Source organism: Mobula birostris, unplaced genomic scaffold (assembly GCF_030028105.1).
Source record: "Mobula birostris isolate sMobBir1 unplaced genomic scaffold, sMobBir1.hap1 scaffold_692, whole genome shotgun sequence".
NCBI classification, from domain to species: Eukaryota; Metazoa; Chordata; class Chondrichthyes; order Myliobatiformes; family Myliobatidae; genus Mobula; species Mobula birostris.
Genome location: NW_027278411.1, coordinates 194,128 through 217,486, shown reverse-complemented (window position 1 = coordinate 217,486; position 23,359 = coordinate 194,128). Strand labels below are relative to the sequence as shown.

The window sequence follows — 23,359 nt, the reverse complement described above, 5'->3', positions numbered from 1 at the left end:
CAATCGCACTCCTCCCCGACACCCTACACCAACACTCCATCACACTCCTCCCCAACACCCTACACCAACACTCCATCACACTCCTCCCCACACCAGACACCAACACTCCATCACACTCCTCCCCAACACCCTACACCAACACACTATCACACTCCTCCCCAACCCCCTACACCAACACTCCATCACACTCCTCCCCAACTCCTACACCAGCACTACATCACAACCCACCACAACACCCTACACCAACACTCCATCACACTCCTCCCCAACACTCAACACCAACACTCCATCACACTCCTCCCCAACCCCCTACACCAACACTCCATCACACTCCTCCCCAACACCCTACACCAACACACCATCACACTCCTCCCCAAACTCCTACACCAACACTCCATCACACTCCACCCCAACACCCTACACCAACACTCCATCACACTCCTCCCCAACACCCTACACCAACACTCCATCACACTCCACCACAACACCCTACACCAACACTCCATCACACTCCTCCCCAACCCCCTACATCAACACTCCATCACACTCCTCCACAACACCCTACACCAACACTCCATCACACTCCTCCCCAACACCCCATCACACTCCTCCACAACACCCTACACCAACACTCCATCACACTCCTCCCCAACACCCTACACCAACACTCCATCACACTCCTCCCCAACTCCTACACCAGAACTACATCACAACCCACCACAACACCCTACACCAACACTCCATCACACTCCTCCCCAACACCCTAGACCAACACTACATCACACTCCACCACAACACCCTACACCAACACTCCATCACACTCCTCCCCAACACCCTACACCAACACACCATCACACTCCTCCCCAACCCCCTACATCAACATTCCATCACACTCCTCCCCAACACCCTACACCAACACACCATCACACTCCTCCCCAAACTCCTACACCAACACTCCATCACACTCCTCCCCAAACCCCTACACCAACACTCCATCACTCTCCTCCCCAACTCCTACACCAGAACTACATCACAACCCACCACACACCCTACACCAACACTCCATCACACTCCTCCCCAACACCCCAGACCAACACTCCATCACACTCCTCCCCAACCCCCTACACCAACACTCCATCACACTCCTCCCCAACACCCTACACCAACACTCCATCACACTCCTCCCCAACTCCTACACCAGCACTACATCACAACCCACCACAACACCCTACACCAACACTCCATCACACTCCTCCCCAAAACCCTACACCAACACTCCATCACACTCCACCACAACACCCTACACCAACACTCCATCACACTCCTCCCCAACACCTACACCAACACACCACCACACTCCTCCCCAACACCCTACACCAACACTGCATCACACTCCTCCCCAACAGTCAATCGCACTCCTCCCCAACACCCTACACCAACACTCCATCACACTTCTCCCCAACACCCTACACCAACACACCATCACACTCCTCCCCAACACCCTACACCAACACTCCATCACACTCCACCACAACACCTACACCAACACACCATCACACTCCTCCGCAACACGCTACACCAACGCTCCATCACACTTCGCCCCATCACCCCATCACACTCCTCCGCAACATCCTACAACACTCCATCAAGCTCCTCCCTAGCACCCTACAGCAATACTCCATCACACTCCTCCCCAACCCCCTACATCAACACTCCATCACACTCCTCCCCAACTCCTACACCAGCACTACATCACACCCCACCACAACACCCTACACCAACACTCCATCACACTCCTCCCCAAAACCCTACACCAACACTCCATCACACCCCACCACAACAACCAACACCAACACTCCATCACACTCCTCCCCAACACCCTACACCAACACTACATCACACCCCACCACAACACCCTACACCGACACTCCATCACACTCCTCCCCAACCCCCTACACCAACACTCCATCACAATCCTCCCCAACACCCTACAGCAACACTCCATCACACTCCTCCCCAACAGTCAATCGCACTCCTCCCCAACACCCTACACCAACACTCCCTCACACTTCTCCCCAACACCCTACACCAACACACCATCACACTCCTCCGCAACACGCTACACCAACATTCCATCACACTTCGCCCCATCACCCCATCACACTCCTCCGCAACATCATACAACACTCCATCAAGCTCCTCCCTAGCACCCTACAGCAATACTCCATCACACTTCTCCCCAAACCCCTACACCAACACTCCATCACACCCCTCCCCAACTCCTACACCAACACTCCATCACACTCCTCCCCAACACCCTACACCAACACTCCATCACACTCCTCCCCAAAACCCTACACCAACACTCCGTCACACTCCTCCCCAATACCCTACACCAACACTCCATCACACTCCTCCCCAACACCCTACACCAACACTCCATCACACTCCTCCCCAAAACCCTACACCAACACTGCATCACACTCCTCCCCAAAACCCTACACCAACACTCCGTCACACTCCTCCCCAACACCCTACACCAACACTGAATCACACTCCTCCCCAACACCCTACACCAACACTCCATCACACTCCTCCCCAACCCCCTACACCAACACTCCATCACACTCCTCCCCAAAACCCGACACCAACACTCCATCACACTCCTCCCCAACCCCCTACACCAACACTCCATCACACTCCTCCCCAAAACCCTACACCAACACTCCATCACACTCCTCCCCAAACACCTACACCAACACTCCATCACACCCCACCACAACAACCTACACCAACACTCCATCACACTCCTCCCCAACACCCTACACCAACACACCATCACGCTCCTCCCCAACACACTACACCAACACTGCATCACACTCCTCCTCAACAGTCAATCGCACTCCTCCCCGACACCCTACACCAACACTCCATCACACTCCTCCCCAACACCCTACACCAACACTCCATCACACTCCTCCCCAACACCAGACACCAACACTCCATCACACTCCTCCCCAACACCCTACACCAACACACTATCACACTCCTCCCCAACACCCTACACCAACACTCCATCACACTCCTCCCCAACACCCTGCACCAACACTGCATCACACTCCTCCCCAACCTCCTACACCAACACTCCATCACACTCCTCCCCAACACCCTACACCAACACTGCATCACACTCCTCCCCAACACCATACACCAACACTCCATCACACCCCTCCCCAAACACCTACACCAACACTCCATCACGCTCTGCCCCAACAACCCACACCAACACTGCATCACACTCCTCCCCAACACCATACACCACTACTCCATCACACTCCTCCACAACACGCTACACCAAAAATGCTTCATACTCCATCACACTCCTCCCTAACATCCTATACCAACACTCCATCTCACTCCTCCCCAACTCTCCATCACAGTCCTCCCCAACACTCCATCAAACTCCTCCCCAACACCCTACACCAACACTCCATCACACTTCGCCCCAACACCCCATCACACTACTCCGCAACATCCTACAACACTCCATCACACTCCTCCCCAACACCCTACATCAACACTCCATCACACTCCTCCCCAACCCCCTACATCAACACTCCATCACACTCCTCCCCAACACCCAACACCAACACTCCAACACACTCCTCCCCAACACCTACACCAACACACCATCACACACCACCCCAACACCTACATCAACAGTCCATCACACTCCTCCACAACACCGTACAAAATCACTCCAACAAACTCCACCACATTACCCTACGCCAACACTCCATCACACTCCTCCCCAACACCTTACAACAACTCTCCATCACATTCCTCCCGAACACCCGACACCAACACTCCATCATACACTTCCCGAACAATCTACACCAACACACGATCACACTCCTCCCCAACCACCTACACAAACACTCCATCACACTCCTCCCCAACACGCTACACCAGCACTACATCACACTCCTCCACAACACCATACACCAACACTCCATCACGCTCCTCCCCAACACCCTACACCAACACTACATCACACTCCTCCCCAAAACCCTACACCAACACTCCATCACACTCCTCCCCAACCCCCTACACCGACACTCCATCACACTCCTCCCCAACACGCTACACCAACACTGCATCACACTCCTCCCCAACCCCCTACACCAACACTCCATCACACTCCTCCCCAAACCCCTACACCAACACCCCATCACACCCCTCCCCAACACCCAACACTAACACTCCATCACACTTCGCCCCAACACCCCATCACACTCCTCCCCAACATCCTACAACACTCCATCAAGCTCCTCCCTAACACACTACAGCAATACTCCATCACACTCCTCCCCAACCCCCTACATCAACACTCCATCACACTCCTCCCCAACACCCTACACCAACACTCCATCACACTCCTCCCCAACCCCCTACACCAACACTCCATCACACTCCTCCCGAACACCTACACCAACACTCCATCACACTCCTCCCCAACACCCTACACCAACACTCCATCACACTCCTCCCCAACACCCTACACCAACACCCCATCACACTCCTCCCCAAAACCCTACACCAACACTCCATCACACTCCACCACAACACCCTACACCAACACTCCATCACACCCCTCCCCAACACCCTACACCAACACTCCATCACACCCCTCCCCAACACCTACACCAACACTCCATCACACTCCACCACAACACCCTACACCAACACTCCATCACACTCCTCCCCAAAACCCTACACCAACACTGCATCACACTCCTCCCCAACAGTCAATCGCACTCCTCCCCAACACCCTACACCAACACTCCATCACAATTCTCCCCAACACCCTACACCAACACACCATCACACTCCTCCGCAACACGCTACACCAACACTCCATCACACTCCTCCCCAACAGTCAATCGCACTCCTCCCCAACACACTACACCAACACTCCATCACACTCCTCCCCAACACCCTACATCAACACTCCATCACACTCCTCCCCAACACCCTACACCAACACTCCATCACAATTCTCCCCAAAACCCTACACCAACACTCCATCACACCCCACCACAACAACCTACAACAACACTCCATCAGACTCCTCCCCAACACCCTACACCAACACACCATCACACTCCTCCCCAACACACTACACCAACACTGCATCACACTCCTCCTCAACAGTCAATCGCACTCCTCCCCAACACCCTACACCAACACTCCATCACACTCCTCCTCAACACCCTACACCAACACTCCATCACACTCCTCCCCAACACCCTACACCAACACACGATCACACTCCTCCCCAACACCCTGTACCAACACTGCATCACACTCCTCCCCAACCTCCTACACCAACACTCCATCACACTCCTCCCCAACAACCCACACCAACACTCCATCACACTCCTCCCCAACCCCCTACACCAACACTCCATCACACTCCGCCCCAACAACCCACACCAACACTGCATCACACTCCTCCCCAACACCATACACCACTACTCCATCACACTCCTCCACAACACGCTACACCAGAAATGCTTCACACTCCATCACACTCCTCCATAACATCCTATACCAACACTCCATCTCACTCCTCCCCAACTCTCCATCACAGTCCTCCCCAACACTCCATCGAACTCCTCCCCAACACCCTACACCAACACTCCATCACACTTCGCCCCAACACCCCATCACACTCCTCCGCAACATCCTACAACACTCCATCAAGCTCCTCCCTGGCACCCTACAGCAATACTCCATCACACTCCTCCCCAACTCCTACACCAACACTCCATCACACTCCTCCCAAACACTCCATCACACTCCTCCCTAACATCTTATACCAACACTCCATCTCACTCCTCCCCAACTCTCCATCACAGTCCTCCCCAACACTCCATCATACTCTTCCCCAACACCCTACACCAACACTCCATCACACTTCGCCCCAACACCCCATCACACTACTCCGCAACATCCTACAACACTCCATCAAGCTCCTCCCTAGCACCCTACAGCAATACTCCATCACACTCCTCCCCAACCTCCTACATCAACACTCCGTCACACTCCTCCCCAACACCCTACACCAGCACTACATCACACCCCACCACAACACCCTACACCAACACTCCATCACACTCCTCCCCAACACCTACACCAACACTCCATCACACTCCTCCCCAACACCCTACACCAACACTCCATCACACTCCTCCCCAACCCCCTACACCAACACTCCATCACACTCCTCCACAACACCCTACACCAACACTGCATCACACCCCACCACAACACCCTACACCAACACTCCATCACACTCCTCCCCAAAACCCTACACCAACACTCCATCACAATCCTCCCCAACACCCTACACCAACACTCCATCACACTCCTCCCCAAAACCCTACACCAACACTCCATCACACTCCTCCCCAAAACCCTACACCAACACTCCATCACACTCCTCCCCAACACCCTACACCAACACTACATCACACTCCTCCCCAAAACCCTACACCAACACTCCATCACACTCCACCACAACACCCTGGACCAACACTACATCACACCCCACCAGAACACCCTAGACCAACACTCCATCACACTCCTCCCGAAAACCCTACACCAACACTCCATCACACTCCTCCCCAACACCCTACAGCAACACTCCATCACACTCATCCCCAACACCATACACCAACACTCCATCACACTCCTCCCCAACCCCCTAGACCAACACTCCATCACACTCCTTCCGAAAACCCTACACCAACACTCCATCACAATCCTCCCCAACACGCTCCACCAACACTACATCACACTCCTCCCCAACCCCATACACCAACACTCCATCACACTCCTCCCCAACACACTACACCAACACTCCATCACACCCCACCACAACACCCTACACCAACACTGCATCACACTCCTCCGCAACCCCCTACACCAACACTCCATCACACTCCTCCCCAACTCCCTACACCAACACTCCATCACACTCATCCCCAACACCCTACACCAACACTCCATCACACTCCTCCCCAACACCCTGCACCAACACTCCATCACACTCCTCCCCAACTCCTACACCAACACTCCATCACACTCCTCCCCAACACCCTACACCAACACTCCATCACACTCCTCCCCAACACCCTACACCAACACTCCATCACACTCCTCCCCAACTCCTACACCAGAACTACATCACAACCCACCACAACACCCTACACCAACACTCCATCACACTCCTCCCCAACACCCTACACCAACACACCATCACACTCCTCCCCAACACACTACACCAACACTCCATCACACTCCTGCTCAACACCCTACACCAACACTCCATCACACTCCTCCCCAACACCCTACACCAACACACCATCACACTCCTCCCCAACACCTACACCAACACTCCATCACACTCCTCCTCAACACCCTACACCAACACTCCATCACACTCCTCCCCAACACCCTACACCAACACTCCATCACACTCCTCCACAACCGCCTACACCAACACTCCATCACACTCCTCCACAACCGCCTACACCAACACTCCATCACACTCCTCCACAACCGCCTACACCAACACTCCATCACACTCCTCCACAACACCCAACACCAACACTCCATCACACTCATCCCCAACTCCTACACCAGAACTACATCACAACCCACCACAACACCCTGCACCAACACTCCATCACACTCCTCCCCAAAACCCTACACCAACACTCCATCACACTCCACCACAACACCCTACACCAACACTCCATCACACTCCTCCCCAACTCCTACACCAGAACTACATCACAACCCACCACAACACCCTACACCAACACTCCATCACACTCCTCCCCAAAACCCTACACCAACACTCCATCACACCCCTCCCCAAACACCTACACCAACACTCCATCACACTCCTCCCCAACACCCTACAGCAACACTCCATCACACTCCTCCCCAACCCCCTACACCAACACTCCGTCACACTCCTCCACAAAACCCTACACCAACACTCCATCACACTCCTCCACAACACACTACACCAACACTCCATCACACTCCTCCCCAACCCCCTACACCAACACTCCATCACACTCCTCCGCAACATCCTACACCAACACTCCATCACACTCCTCCCCAACACACTACACCAACACTCCATCACACTCCTCCCCAACACCCTACACCAACACTCCATCACACTCATCCCCAACCCCCTGCACCAACACTCCATCACACCCCACCACAACACCCTACACCAACACACCATCACACTCCTCCCCAACTCTCCATCACACTCCTCCACAACATCATACAACACTCCATCAAGCTCCTCCCTAGCACCCTACAGCAATACTCCATCACACTTCTCCCCAAACCCCTACACCAACACTCTGTCACACTCCTCCCCAACTCCTACACCAGAACTACATCACAACCCACCACAACACCCTACACCAACACTCCATCACACTCCTCCCCAACACCCTACACCAACACTCCATCACACTCCTCCACAACACCCTGCACCAACACTCCATCACACTCCTCCCCAAAACCCTACACCAACACTGCATCACACTCCTCCCCAGCACCCTACACCAACGCCCCATCACACTCCTCCCCAACACCAGACACCAACACTCCATCACACTCCTCCCCAACACCCTACACCAACACACCATCACACCCCTCCCCAACAACCTACACCAACACTCCATCACACTCCTCCCCAACTCCTACACCAACACTCCATCACACTCCTCCCCAACTCCTACACCAGCACTACATCACAACCCACCACAACACCCTACACCAACACTCCATCACACTCCTCCCCAAAACCCTACACCAACACTCCATCACACCCCACCACAACACCCTACACCAACGCTCCATCACACTCCTCCCCAAAACCCTACACCAACACTCCATCACACCCCACCACAACACCCTACACCAACACTCCATCACACTCCTCCCCAACACCCTACACCAACACACCATCACACTCCTCCCCAAAACCCTACACCAACACTCCATCACACTCCTCCCCAACACACTACACCAACACTCCATCACACTCCTCCCCAACACCATACACCAACACTCCATCACACTCCTCCCCAACACCCAACACCAACACTCCATCACACTCCTCCCCAAAACCCTACACCAACACTCCATCACACTCCTCCCCAACCCCCTACACCAACACTCCATCACACCCCACCACAACACCCTACACCAACACTCCATCACACTCCTCCCCAAAACCCTACACCAACACTCCATCACACTCCACCACAACACCCTACACCAACACTCCATCACACACCTCCCCAACACCCTACACCAACACTCCATCACACTCCTTCCCAACATCCTCCACCAACGCTCCATCACACAGCACCCCAACACCTACATCAACAGTCCATCACACTCCTCCCCAACACCGTACAAAATCACTCCAACAAACTCCACCACATTACCCTACGCCAACACTCCATCACACTCCTCCCCAACACCTTACAGCAACTCTCCATCACACTCCTCCCGAACACCCTACACCAACACTCCATCACACTCCTCCCCAACACCCTACGCCAACACTCCATCACACACCTCCCCAACACCTTACAGCAACTCTCCATCACATTCCTCCCGAACACCCTACACCAACACTCCATCATACACTTCCCGAACAATCTACACCAACACTCCATCACACTCCTCCCCAACACCCTACACCAACACTCCATCACACTCCTCCCCAACACCTACACCAACACTCCATCACACCCCTCCCCAACACCTACACCAACACTCCATCACACCCCTCCCCAACACCATACACCAACACTCCATCACACTCCTCCCCAACAACCCACACCAAAACTGCTTCACACTCCTCCCCAACACCCAACACCAACACTCCATCACAATCCTCCACAACACCATACACCAACACTCCATCACACTCCTCCCCAACCTCCTACACCAACACTCCATCACACTCCTCCCCAACACCCAACACCAACACTACTTCACACTCCTCCCCAACACCCTACACCAACACACCATCACACTCCTCCCCAACACACTACACCAACACTGCATCACACTCCTCCTCAACAGTCAATCGCACTCCTCCCCAACACCCTACACCAACACTCCATCACACTCCTCCTCAACACCCTACACCAACACTCCATCACACTCCTCCCCAACACCCTACAGCAATACTCGATCACACTCCTCCCCAACACCCTGCACCAACACTGCATCACACTCCTCCCCAACCCCCTACACCAACACTCCATCACACTCCGCCCCAACAACCCACACCAACACTGCATCACACTCCTCCCCAACACCATACACCACTACTCCATCACACTCCTCCCCAACAAGCTACACCAAAAATGCTTCACACTCCATCACACTCCTCCATAACATCCTATACCAACACTCCATCTCACTCCTCCCCAACTCTCCATCACAGTCCTCCCCAACACTCCATCAAACTCCTCCCCAACACCCTACACCAACACTCCATCACACTTCGCCCCAACACCCCATCACACTCCTCCGCAACATCCTACAACACTCCATCAAGCTCCTCCCTAGCACCCTACAGCAATACTCCATCACACTCCTCCCCAACCCCCTACATCAACACTCCATCACACTGCTCCCCAACCCCCTACACCAGCACTACATCACACCCCACCACAACACCCTACACCAACACTCCATCACACTCCTCCCCAAAACCCTACACCAACACTCCATCACACCCCACCACAACACCCTACACCAACACACCATCACACTCCTCCGCAACACGCTACACCAAGACTGCTTCACACTCCTCCCAAACACTCCATCATACTCCTCCCTAACATCTTATACCAACACTCCATCTCACTCCTCCCCAAATCTCCATCACAGTCCTCCCCAACACTCCATCGAACTCCTCCCCAACACCCTACATCAATACTCCATCACACCCCTCCCCAACACTCGACACCAACGCTCCATCACACTCCTCCCCAACCCCCTACACCAACACTCCATCACACTCCTCCAAAACCGCCTACACCAATACTCCATCACACTCCTCCCCAACCCCCTACATCAACACTCCATCACACTCCTCCCCAACTCCTACACCAGAACTACATCACAACCCACCACAACACCCTGCACCAACACTCCATCGCACTCCTCCCCAAACCCCTACACCAACACTCCATCACACTCCTCCCCAACCCCCTGCACCAACACTCCATCACACTCCTCCCCAACACCCTACACCAACACTCCATCACACTCCTCCCCAAACCCCTACACCAACAGCCCATCACACCCCACCACAACACCCTACACCAACACTCCATCACACTCCTCCCCAAGCTCCTACACCAACACTCCATCACACCCCTCCCCAACACCCAACACCAACACTGCATCACACTCCTCCCCAACACACTACACCAACACTCCATCACACCCCTCCCCAACACCCAACACCAACACTCCATCACATTTCTCCCCAACAGCCTACACCAACACACCATCACACTCCTCCCCAACACCCTACACCAACAGTCCATCACACTTCTCCCCAACCCACTACACCAACACTCCATCACACTCCTCCCCAACAACCTACACCAACACTCCATCACACTACTACCCAACAACCCACACCAAGACTGCTTCACACTCCTCCCAAACACTCCATCACACTCCTCCCTAACATCTTATACCAACACTCCATCTCACTCCTCCCCAACTCTCCATCACAGTCCTCCCCAACACTCCATCGAACTCCTCCCCAACACCCTACATCAACACTCCATCACACTTCGCCCCATCACCCCATCACACTCCTCCGCAACATCCTACAACACTCCATCAAGCTCCTCCCTAGCACCCTACAGCAATACTCCATCAGACTCCTCCCCAACCCCCTACACCAACACTCCATCACGTTCCTCCCCAACACCCTACACCAACACTCCATCACACTCCTCCCTAACACCTACACCAACACTCCATCACACTCCTCCCCAAAACCCTACACCAACACTCCATCACACTCCTCCACAACCCCCTACACCAACACTCCATCACACTCCTCCCCAACTCCTACACCAGAACTACATCACAACCCACCACAACACCCTACACCAACACTCCATCACACTCCTCCCCAAAACCCTACACCAACACTCCATCACACCCCTCCCCAACACCCAACACCAACACTCCATCACACTCCTCCCCAGCACCATACACCAACACTGCATCACACTCCTCCCCAAAACCCTACACCAACACTGCAACACACTCCTCCCCAACCTCCTACACCAACACTCCATCACACTCCTCCACAACACCATACACCAACACTCCATCACACTCCTCCCCAACTCCTACACCAGAACTACATCACAACCCACCACAACACCCTACACCAACACTCCATCACACTCCTCCCCAACCCCCTACATCAACACTCCGTCACACTCCTCCCCAAACCCCTACACCAACACTCCATCACACCCCACCACAACAACCTACACCAACACTCCATCACACTCCTCCCCAACACGCTACACCAACACACCATCACACTCCTCCCCAACACACTACACCCACACTCCATCACACTCCTCCCCAAAACCCTACACCAACACTCCATCACACTCCTCCACAACCGCCTACACCAACACTCCATCACACTCCTCCCCAACACCCTACACCAAAACTGCTTCACACTCCTCCCCAACAACCTACACCAACACTCCATCACACTACTACCCAACAACCCACACCAAGACTGCTTCACACTCCTCCCAAACACTCCATCACACTCCTCCCTAACATCTTATACCAACATTCCATCTCACTCCTCCCCAACTCTCCATCACAGTCCTCCCCAACACTCCATCGAACTCCTCCCCAACACCCTACATCAACACTCCATCACACTTCGCCCCAACACTCCATCACACTACTCCGCAACATCCTACAACACTCCATCAAGCTCCTCCCTAGCACCCTACAGCAATACTCCATCACACTCCTCCCCAACCACCTACATCAACACTCCATCACACTCCTCCCCACCACCCTACACCAACACTCCATCACACTCCTCCCTAACACCTACACCAACACTCCATCACACTCCTCCCCAACACACTACAAAAGCACTGCATCACACTCCTCCCCAACACCATACACCAACACTCCATCACACTCCTCCACAACCCCCTACACCAACACTCCATCACAATCCTCCCCAACACCCTACACCAGAACTACATCACACCCCTCCCCAACACCCTACACCAACACTCCATCACACCCCACCACAACAACCTACACCAACACTCCATCACACTCCTCCCCAACACCCTACACCAACACTCCATCACAATCCTCCCCAACACCCTACACCAGAACTACATCACAACCCACCACAACACCCTACACCAACACTCCATCACACTCCTCCCCAACTCCTACACCAGAACTACATCACAACCCACCACAACACCCTACACCAACACTCCATCACACTCCTCCCCAAAACCCTACACCAACACTCCATCACACCCCTCCCCAACACCCTACACCAACACTCCATCACACTCCTCCCCAACCCCCTACATCAACACTCCGTCACACTCCTCCCCAAACCCCTACACCAACACTCCATCACACCCCACCACAACAACCTACACCAACACTCCATCACACTCCTCCCCAACACCCTACACCAACACACCATCACACTCCTCCCCAAAACCCTACACCAACACTCCATCACACTCCTCCACAACACCCTACACCAACACTACATCACACCCCACCACAACACCCTACACCAACACTCCATCACACTCCTCCCCAAACCCCTACACCAACACTCCATCACACTCCTCCCCAACCCCCTACATCAACACTCCATCACACTCCTCCCCAACCCCCTACACCAACATTCCATCACACTCCACCCCAAAACCCTACACCAACACTCCATCACACCCCACCACAACACCCTACACCAACACTCCATCACACTCCTCCCCAACACCTACATCAACACTCCATCACACTCCTCCCCAACTCCTACACCAACACTCCAACGCACTCCTCCCCAAAACCCTACACCGACACTACATCACACCCCACCACAACACCCTAGACCAAAACTCCATCACACTCCTCCCCAACACCCTACACCAACACTCCATCACACTCCACCACAACACCCTACACCAACACTCCATCAGACTTCTCCCCAACACCCTACACCAACACACCATCACACTCCTCCGCAACACGCTACACCAACACTCCATCACACTCCTCCCCCAACAGTCAATCGCACTCCTCCCCAACACCCTACACCAACACTCCATCACACTTCTCCCCAACACCTACACCAACACACCATCACACTCCTCCGCAACACGCTACACCAAGACTGCTTCACAGTCCTCCCAAACACTCCATCATACTCCTCCCTAACATCTTATACCAACACTCCATCTCACTCCTCCCCAACTCTCCATCACAGTCCTCCCCAACACTCCATCGAACTCCTCCCCAACACCCTACACCAACACTCCATCACACTCCTCCCCAACAGTCCATCACACTACTCCGCAACATCCTACACCAACACACCATCACACAGCACCCCAACACCTACATCAACAGTCCATCACACTCCTCCCCAACACCGTACAAAATCACTCCAACAAACTCCACCACATTACCCTACGCCAACACTCCATCACACTCCTCCCCAACACCTTACAGCAACTCTCCATCACACTCCTCCCGAACACCCTACACCAACACTCCATCACACTCCTCCCCAACACCCTACGCCAACACTCCATCACACACCTCCCCAACACCTTACAGCAACTCTCCATCACATTCCTCCCGAACACCCTACACCAACACTCCATCATACACTTCCCGAACAATCTACACCAACACACGATCACACTCCTCCCCCAACACCATACACCAATACTGCATCACACTCCTCCCCAACCTCCTACACCAACACTCCATCACACTCCTCCACAACACCCTACACCAACACTCCATCACACTGCTCCCCAACCCCCTACACCAACACTGCATCACACTCCTCCCCAACCTCCTACACCAACACTCCATCACACTCCTCCCCAACCTCCTACACCAACACTCCATCACACTTCGCCCCAACACCCCATCACACTACTCCGCAACATCCTACAACACTCCATCAAGCTCCTCCCCAGCACCCTACAGCAATACTCCATCACACTCCTCCCCAACTCTTACACCAACACTCCAACACACTCCTCCCCAAAACCCTACACCGACACTACATCACACCCCACCACAACACCCTAGACCAAAACTCCATCACACTCCTCCCCAACACCCTACACCAACACTCCATCACACTCCACCACAACACCCTACACCAACACTCCATCAGACTTCTCCCCAACACCCTACACCAACACACCATCACACTCCTCCGCAACACGCTACACCAACACTCCATCACACTCCTCCCCAACAGTCAATCGCACTCCTCCCCAACACCCTACACCAACACTCCATCACACTTCTCCCCAACACCTACACCAACACACCATCACACTCCTCCGCAACACGCTACACCAAGACTGCTTCACAGTCCTCCCAAACACTCCATCATACTCCTCCCTAACATCTTATACCAACACTCCATCTCACTCCTCCCCAACTCTCCATCACAGTCCTCCCCAACACTCCATCGAACTCCTCCCCAACACCCTACAGCAACACTCCATCACACTCCTCCCCAACACTCCATCACACTACTCCGCAACATCCTACACCAACACACCATCACACAGCACCCCAACACCTACATCAACAGTCCATCACACTCCTCCCCAACACCGTACAAAATCACTCCAACAAACTCCACCACATTACCCTACGCCAACACTCCATCACACTCCTCCCCAACACCTTACAGCAACTCTCCATCACACTCCTCCCGAACACCCTACACCAACACTCCATCACACTCCTCCCCAACACCCTACGCCAACACTCCATCACACACCTCCCCAACACCTTACAGCAACTCTCCATCACATTCCTCCCGAACACCCTACACCAACACTCCATCATACACTTCCCGAACAATCTACACCAACACACGATCACACTCCTCCCCAACACCATACACCAATACTGCATCACACTCCTCCCCAACCTCCTACACCAACACTCCATCACACTCCTCCACAACACCCTACACCAACACTCCATCACACTGCTCCCCAACCCCCTACACCAACACTGCATCACACTCCTCCCCAACCTCCTACACCAACACTCCATCACACTTCGCCCCAACACCCCATCACACTACTCCGCAACATCCTACAACACTCCATCAAGCTCCTCCCCAGCACCCTACAGCAATACTCCATCACACTCCTCCCCAACCCCCTACATCAACACTCCATCACACTCCTCCCCAATTCCTACACCAGAACTACATCACAACCCACCACAACACCCTACACCAACACTCCATCACACTCCTCCCCAAAACCCTACACCAACACTCCATCACACTCCTCCACAACCCCCTACACCAACACTCCATCACACTCCTCCCCAACACCCTACACCAACACTCCATCACACCCCACCACAACAACCTACACCAACACTCCATCACACTCCTCCCCAAAACCCTACACCAACACTCCATCACACTCCTCCACAACCCCCTACACCAACACTCCATCACACTCCTCCCCAACACCCTACACCAACACTGCATCACACTCCTCCCCAACCCCCTACACCAACACTCCATCACACTCCTCCCCAACACCAGACACCAACACTCCATTACACTCCTCCACAACACCATACACCAACTCTCTATCACACTCCTCCCCAACCTCCTACACCAACACTCCATCACACCCCACCACAACAACCTACACCAACACTCCATCACACTCCTCCCCAACACCCTACACCAACACTCCATCACACCCCTCCCCAACACCATACACCAACTCTCTATCACACTCCTCCCGAACCTCCTACACCAACACTCCATCATACTCCTCCCCAACACCATACACCACTACTCCATCACACTCCTCCCCAACACCATACACCAAAAATGCTTCACACTCCATCACACTCCTCCCTAACATCTTATACCAACACTCCATCGAACTCCTCCCCAACTCTCCATCACAGTCCTCCCCAACACTCCATCAAACTCCTCCCCAACACCCTACACCAACACTCCATCACACTTCGCCCCAACCCCCTACATCAACACTCCATCACACTCCTCCCCAACCCCCTACACCAACACTCCATCACACTCCTCCCCAACAGCAGACACCAACACTCCATCACACTCCTCCCCAAAACCCTACACCAACAGTCCATCACACTCCTCCCCAACACCCTACACCAACACACCATCACACTCCTCCCCAACACACTACACCAACACTGCATCACACTCCTCCTCAACAGTCAATCGCACTCCTCCCCAACACCCTACACCAACACTCGATCACACTCCTCCTCAACCCCCTACACCAACACTCCATCACACTCCTCCCCAAAACCCTACACCAACACTCCATCACACTCCTCCCCAACACCCTACACCAACACACCATCACACTCCTCCCCAACACACTACACCAACACTGCATCACACTCCTCCTCAACAGTGAATCGCACTCCTCCCCAACACCCTACACCAACACTCTATCACACTTCTCCCCAACACCCTGCACCAACACACCATCACACTCCTCCGCAACACGCTAGACCAACACTCCATCACACTCCTCCACAACAGTCAATCGCACTCCTCCCCAACACCCTACACCAACACTCCATCACACTTCTCCCCAACCCCCTACACCAACACTGCATCACACTCCTCCCAAAACCCTACACCAACACTCCATCACACTCCTCCCCAAAACCCTACACCAACACTCCATCACACTCCTCCCCAAAACCGTACACCAACACTCCATCACACTCCTCCCCAAAACCCTACACCAACACTCCATCACACTCCTCCCCAACACCCTACACCAACACTCCATCACACTCCTCCCCAACACCCTACACCAACACTCCATCACACTCCTCCCCAAAACCCTACACCAACACTCCATCACACTCCTCCCCAACACCCTACACCAACACTCCATCACACTCCTCCCCAACTCCTACACCAGAACTACATCACAACCCACCACAACACCCTACACCAACACTACATCACACTCCTCCCCAACACCCTACACCAACACTCCATCACACTCCTCCCCAACTCCTACACCAGAACTACATCACACCCCACCACAACACCCTACAGCAATACTCCATCACACTCCTCCCCAAAACCCTACACCAACACTCCATCACACTCCTCCACAACACGCTACACCAACACTCCATCACACTCCTCCCCAACACCCTACACCAACACTCCATCACACTCCTCCCCAACACCCTACACCAACACTCCATCACACTCCTCCCCAACTCCTACACCAGAACTACATCACACCCCACCACAACACCCTACACCAACACTGCATCACACTCCTCCCCAACTCCTACACCAGCACTCCATCACACTCCTCCCCAACACCCTACACCAACACTCCATCACACTCATCCCCAACACCCTACACCAACACACCATCACACTCCTCCGCAACACGCTACAGCAAGACTGCTTCACACTCCTCCCAAACACTCCATCATACTCCTCCCTAACATCTTATACCAACACTCCATCTCAATCCTCCCCAACCCCCTACACCAACACTCCATCACACTCCTCCCCAACACCTACACCAACACTCCATCACACTCCTCCCCAACACCCTACACCAACACTTCATCACACTCCTCCCCAACACCCTACACCAACACTCCATCACACCCCACCACAACACCCTACACCAACACTCCATCACATTCCTCCCCAACTCCTACACCAGAACTACATCACAACCCACCACAACACCCTACAGCAATACTCCATCACACTCCTCCCCAACTCCTACACCAGCACTACATCACACCCCACCACAACAACCTACACCAACACTCCATCACACTCCTCCCCAAAACCCTACACCAACACTCCATCACACTCCTCCCCAACACCCTACACCAACACTCCATCACACTCCTCCCCAACACCATACACCAACACTGCATCACACTCCTCCCCAAAACCCTACACCAACACACGATCACACTCCTCCCCAACACCCTACACCAACACTGCATCACACTCCTCCCCAACAGTCAATCGCACTCCTCCCCAACACCCTACACCAACAGTCCATCACACTTCTCCCCAACCCCCTACACCAACACTCCATCACACCCCACCACAACACCCTACACCAACACTCCATCACACCCCTCCCCAACTCCTACACCAATACTCCATCACACTCCTCCTCCCCAAACCCCTACACCAACACTCCATCACACTCCTCCCCAAAACCCTACACCAACACTCCATCACACTCCACCACAACACCCTACACCAACACACCATCACACCCCACCACAACAACCTACACCAACACTCCATCACACTCCTCCCCAACACCCTACACCAACACACCATCACACTCCTCCCCAAAACCCTACACCAACACTCCATCACACTCCTCCCCAAAACCCTACACCAACACTCCATCACACTCCTCCCCAACTCCTACACCAACACTCCATCACACTCCTCCACAACAACCTACACCAACACTCCATCACACTCCTCCACAACACCCTACACCAACACTCCATCACACTCCTCCCCAACACCTACACCAACACTCCATCACACTCCTCCACAACACCCCAAACCAACACACCATCACACTCCTCCCCAACCCCCTACATCAACACTCCATCACACTCCTCCCCAACCCCCTACACCAACACTCCATCACACTCCTCCCCAACACCAGACACCAACACTCCATCACACTCCTCCCCAAAACCCTACACCAACACTCCATCACACTCCTCCCCAACACCCTACACCAACACACCATCACACTCCTCCCCAACACACTACACCAACACTGCATCACACTCCTCCTCAACAGTCAATCGCACTCCTCCCCAACACCCTACACCAACACTCCATCACACTCCTCCTCAACACCCTACACCACTACTCCATCACACTCCTCCGCAACACGCTACACCAAAAATGCTTCACACTCCTCCCCAACACCCATCACACTCCTCCCTAACACCCAACACCAACACTCCATCACACTTCGCCCCAACACCCTACAGCAAATCTCCATCACATACCTCCCGAACACCCTACACCAACACTCCATCATACACTTCCCGAACAATCTACACCAACACACGATCACACTCCTCCCCAACACCATACACCAACACTGCATCACACTCCTCCCCAACCTCCTACACCAACACTCCATCACACTCCTCCCCAACACCCTACACCAACACTCCATCACACTCCTCCCCAACCTCCTACACCAACACTCCATCACACTCCTCCCCAACACCCTACACCAACACTCCATCACACCCCTCCCCAACACCCCATCACACTACTCCGCAACATCCTACAACACTCCATCACGCTCCTCCCTAGCACCCTACAGCAATACTCCATCACACTCCTCCCCAACCCCCTACATCAACACTCCGTCACACTCCTCCCCAACTCCTACACCAGAACTACATCACAACCCACCACAACACCCTACACCAACACTCCATCACACTCCTCCCAAATCCCTACACCAACACTCCATCACACTCCTCCCCAAACCCCTACACCAACACTCCATCACACCACTCCCCAACACCAGACACCAACACTCCATCACATTCCTCCCCAACCCCCTACACCAACACTCCATCACACTTCTCCCCAACACCCTACACCAACACACCATCACACTCCTCCACAACACGCTACAGCAAGACTGCTTCACACTCCTCCCAAACACTCCATCATACTCCTCCCTAACATCTTATACCAACACTCCATCACACTCCTCCCCAACTCTCCATCACAGTCCTCCCCAACACTCCATCTCACTCCTCCCCAACACCCTACACCAACACTCCATCACACTTCGCCCCAACACCCCATCACACTACTCCGCAACATCCTACAACACTCCATCAAGCTCCTCCCTAGCACCCTACAGCAATACTCCATCACACTCCTCCCCAACCCCCTACATCAACACTCCATCACACTCCTCCCCAACTCCTACACCAGAACTACATCACAACCCACCACAACACCCTACACCAACACTCCATCACACTCCTCCCCAACCCCCTACACCAACACTCCATCACACCCCACCACAACACCCTACACCAACACTCCATCACACTCCTCCCCAACACACTACACCAACACACCATCACACTCCTCCCCAACACCCTACACCAACACTGCATCACACTCCTCCCCAACACCCTACACCAACACTCCATCACACTCCTCCCCAACACCCTACACCAACACTCCATCACACTCCTGCCCAACCCCCTACACCAACACTCCATCACACTCCTCCCCAACACCTACACCAACACTCCATCACACTCCTCCACAACACCATACACCAACACTCCATCACACTCCTCCCCAACACCCTACACCAACACTCCATCACACTCCTCCCCAACTCCTACACCAGTACTACATCACACCCCACCACAACACCCTACAGCAATACTCCATCACACTCCTCCTCAACCCCCTACATCAACACTCCATCACACCCCACCACAACACCCTACTCCAACACACCATCACACTCCTCCCCAACACACTACACCAACACTGCATCACACTCCTCCTCAACACCCTGCACCAACACTCCATCACACTCCTCCCCAACCCCCTACATCAACACTCCATCACACTCCTCCCCAACCCCCTACACCAACACTCCATCACACTCCTCCCCAACACCAGACACCAACACTCCATCACACTCCTCCCCAAAACCCTACACCAACACTCCATCACACTCCTCCCCAACACCCTACACCAACATACCATCACACTCCTCCCCAACACACTACACCAACACTGCATCACACTCCTCCTCAACAGTCAATCGCACTCCTCCCCAACACCCTACACCAACACTCCATCACACTCCTCCTCAACACCCTACACCACTACTCCATCACACTCCTCCGCAACACGCTACACCAAAAATGCTTCACACTCCTCCCTAACACCCAACACCAACACTCCATCACACTTCGCCCCAACACCCTACAGCAACTCTCCATCACATTCCTCCCGAACACCCTACACCAACACTCCATCATACACTTCCCGAACAATCTACACCAACACACGATCACACTCCTCCCCAACACCATACACCAACACTGCATCACACTGCTCCCCAACCTCCTACACAAACACTCCATCACACTCCTCCCCAACACCCTACACCAACACTCCATCACACTCCTCCCCAACCTCCTACACCAACACACCATCACACTCCTCCCTCACATCCTATACCAACACTCCATCACATTCCTCCCCAACTCTCCATCACAGTCCTCCCCAACACTCCATCGAACTCCTCCCCAACACCCAACACCAACACTCCATCACACCCCTCCCCAACACCCCATCACACTACTCCGCAACATCCTACAACACTCCATCAAGCTCCTCCCGAGCACCCTACAGCAGTACTCCATCACACTCCTCCCCAACCCCCTACACCAACACTCCATCACACCACTCCCCAACACCAGACACCAACACTCCATCACACTCCTCCCAAACCCCCTACACCAACACTCCATCACACCCCTCCTCAACACCCAACACCAACACTCCATCACATTTCTCCCCAACAGCCTACACCAACACACCATCACACTCCTCCCCAACACCCTACACCAACACTGCATCAAACTCCTCCCCAACAGTCAATCGCACTCCTCCCCAACACCCTACACCAACAGTCAATCACAATTCTCCCCAACACCCTACACCAACACTGCATCACACTCCTCCTCAACAGTCAATCGCACTCCTCCCCAACACCCTACACCAACACTCCATCACACTCCTCCTCAACACCCTACACCAACACTCCATCACACTCCTCCCCAACACCCTACACCAACACTA

At 53.9% G+C, this 23,359-nt stretch overlaps 2 pseudogenes; both read left to right on the top strand.

Moving 5' to 3' along the window:
• The first annotated feature begins 343 nt into the window (after positions 1–343).
• LOC140193677 (uncharacterized) lies at positions 344–4,649 on the top strand (annotated as a pseudogene).
• Positions 4,650–7,550: 2,901 nt separating this feature from the next.
• LOC140193676 (uncharacterized) lies at positions 7,551–12,496 on the top strand (annotated as a pseudogene).
• The last annotated feature ends 10,863 nt before the right edge of the window (positions 12,497–23,359 follow it).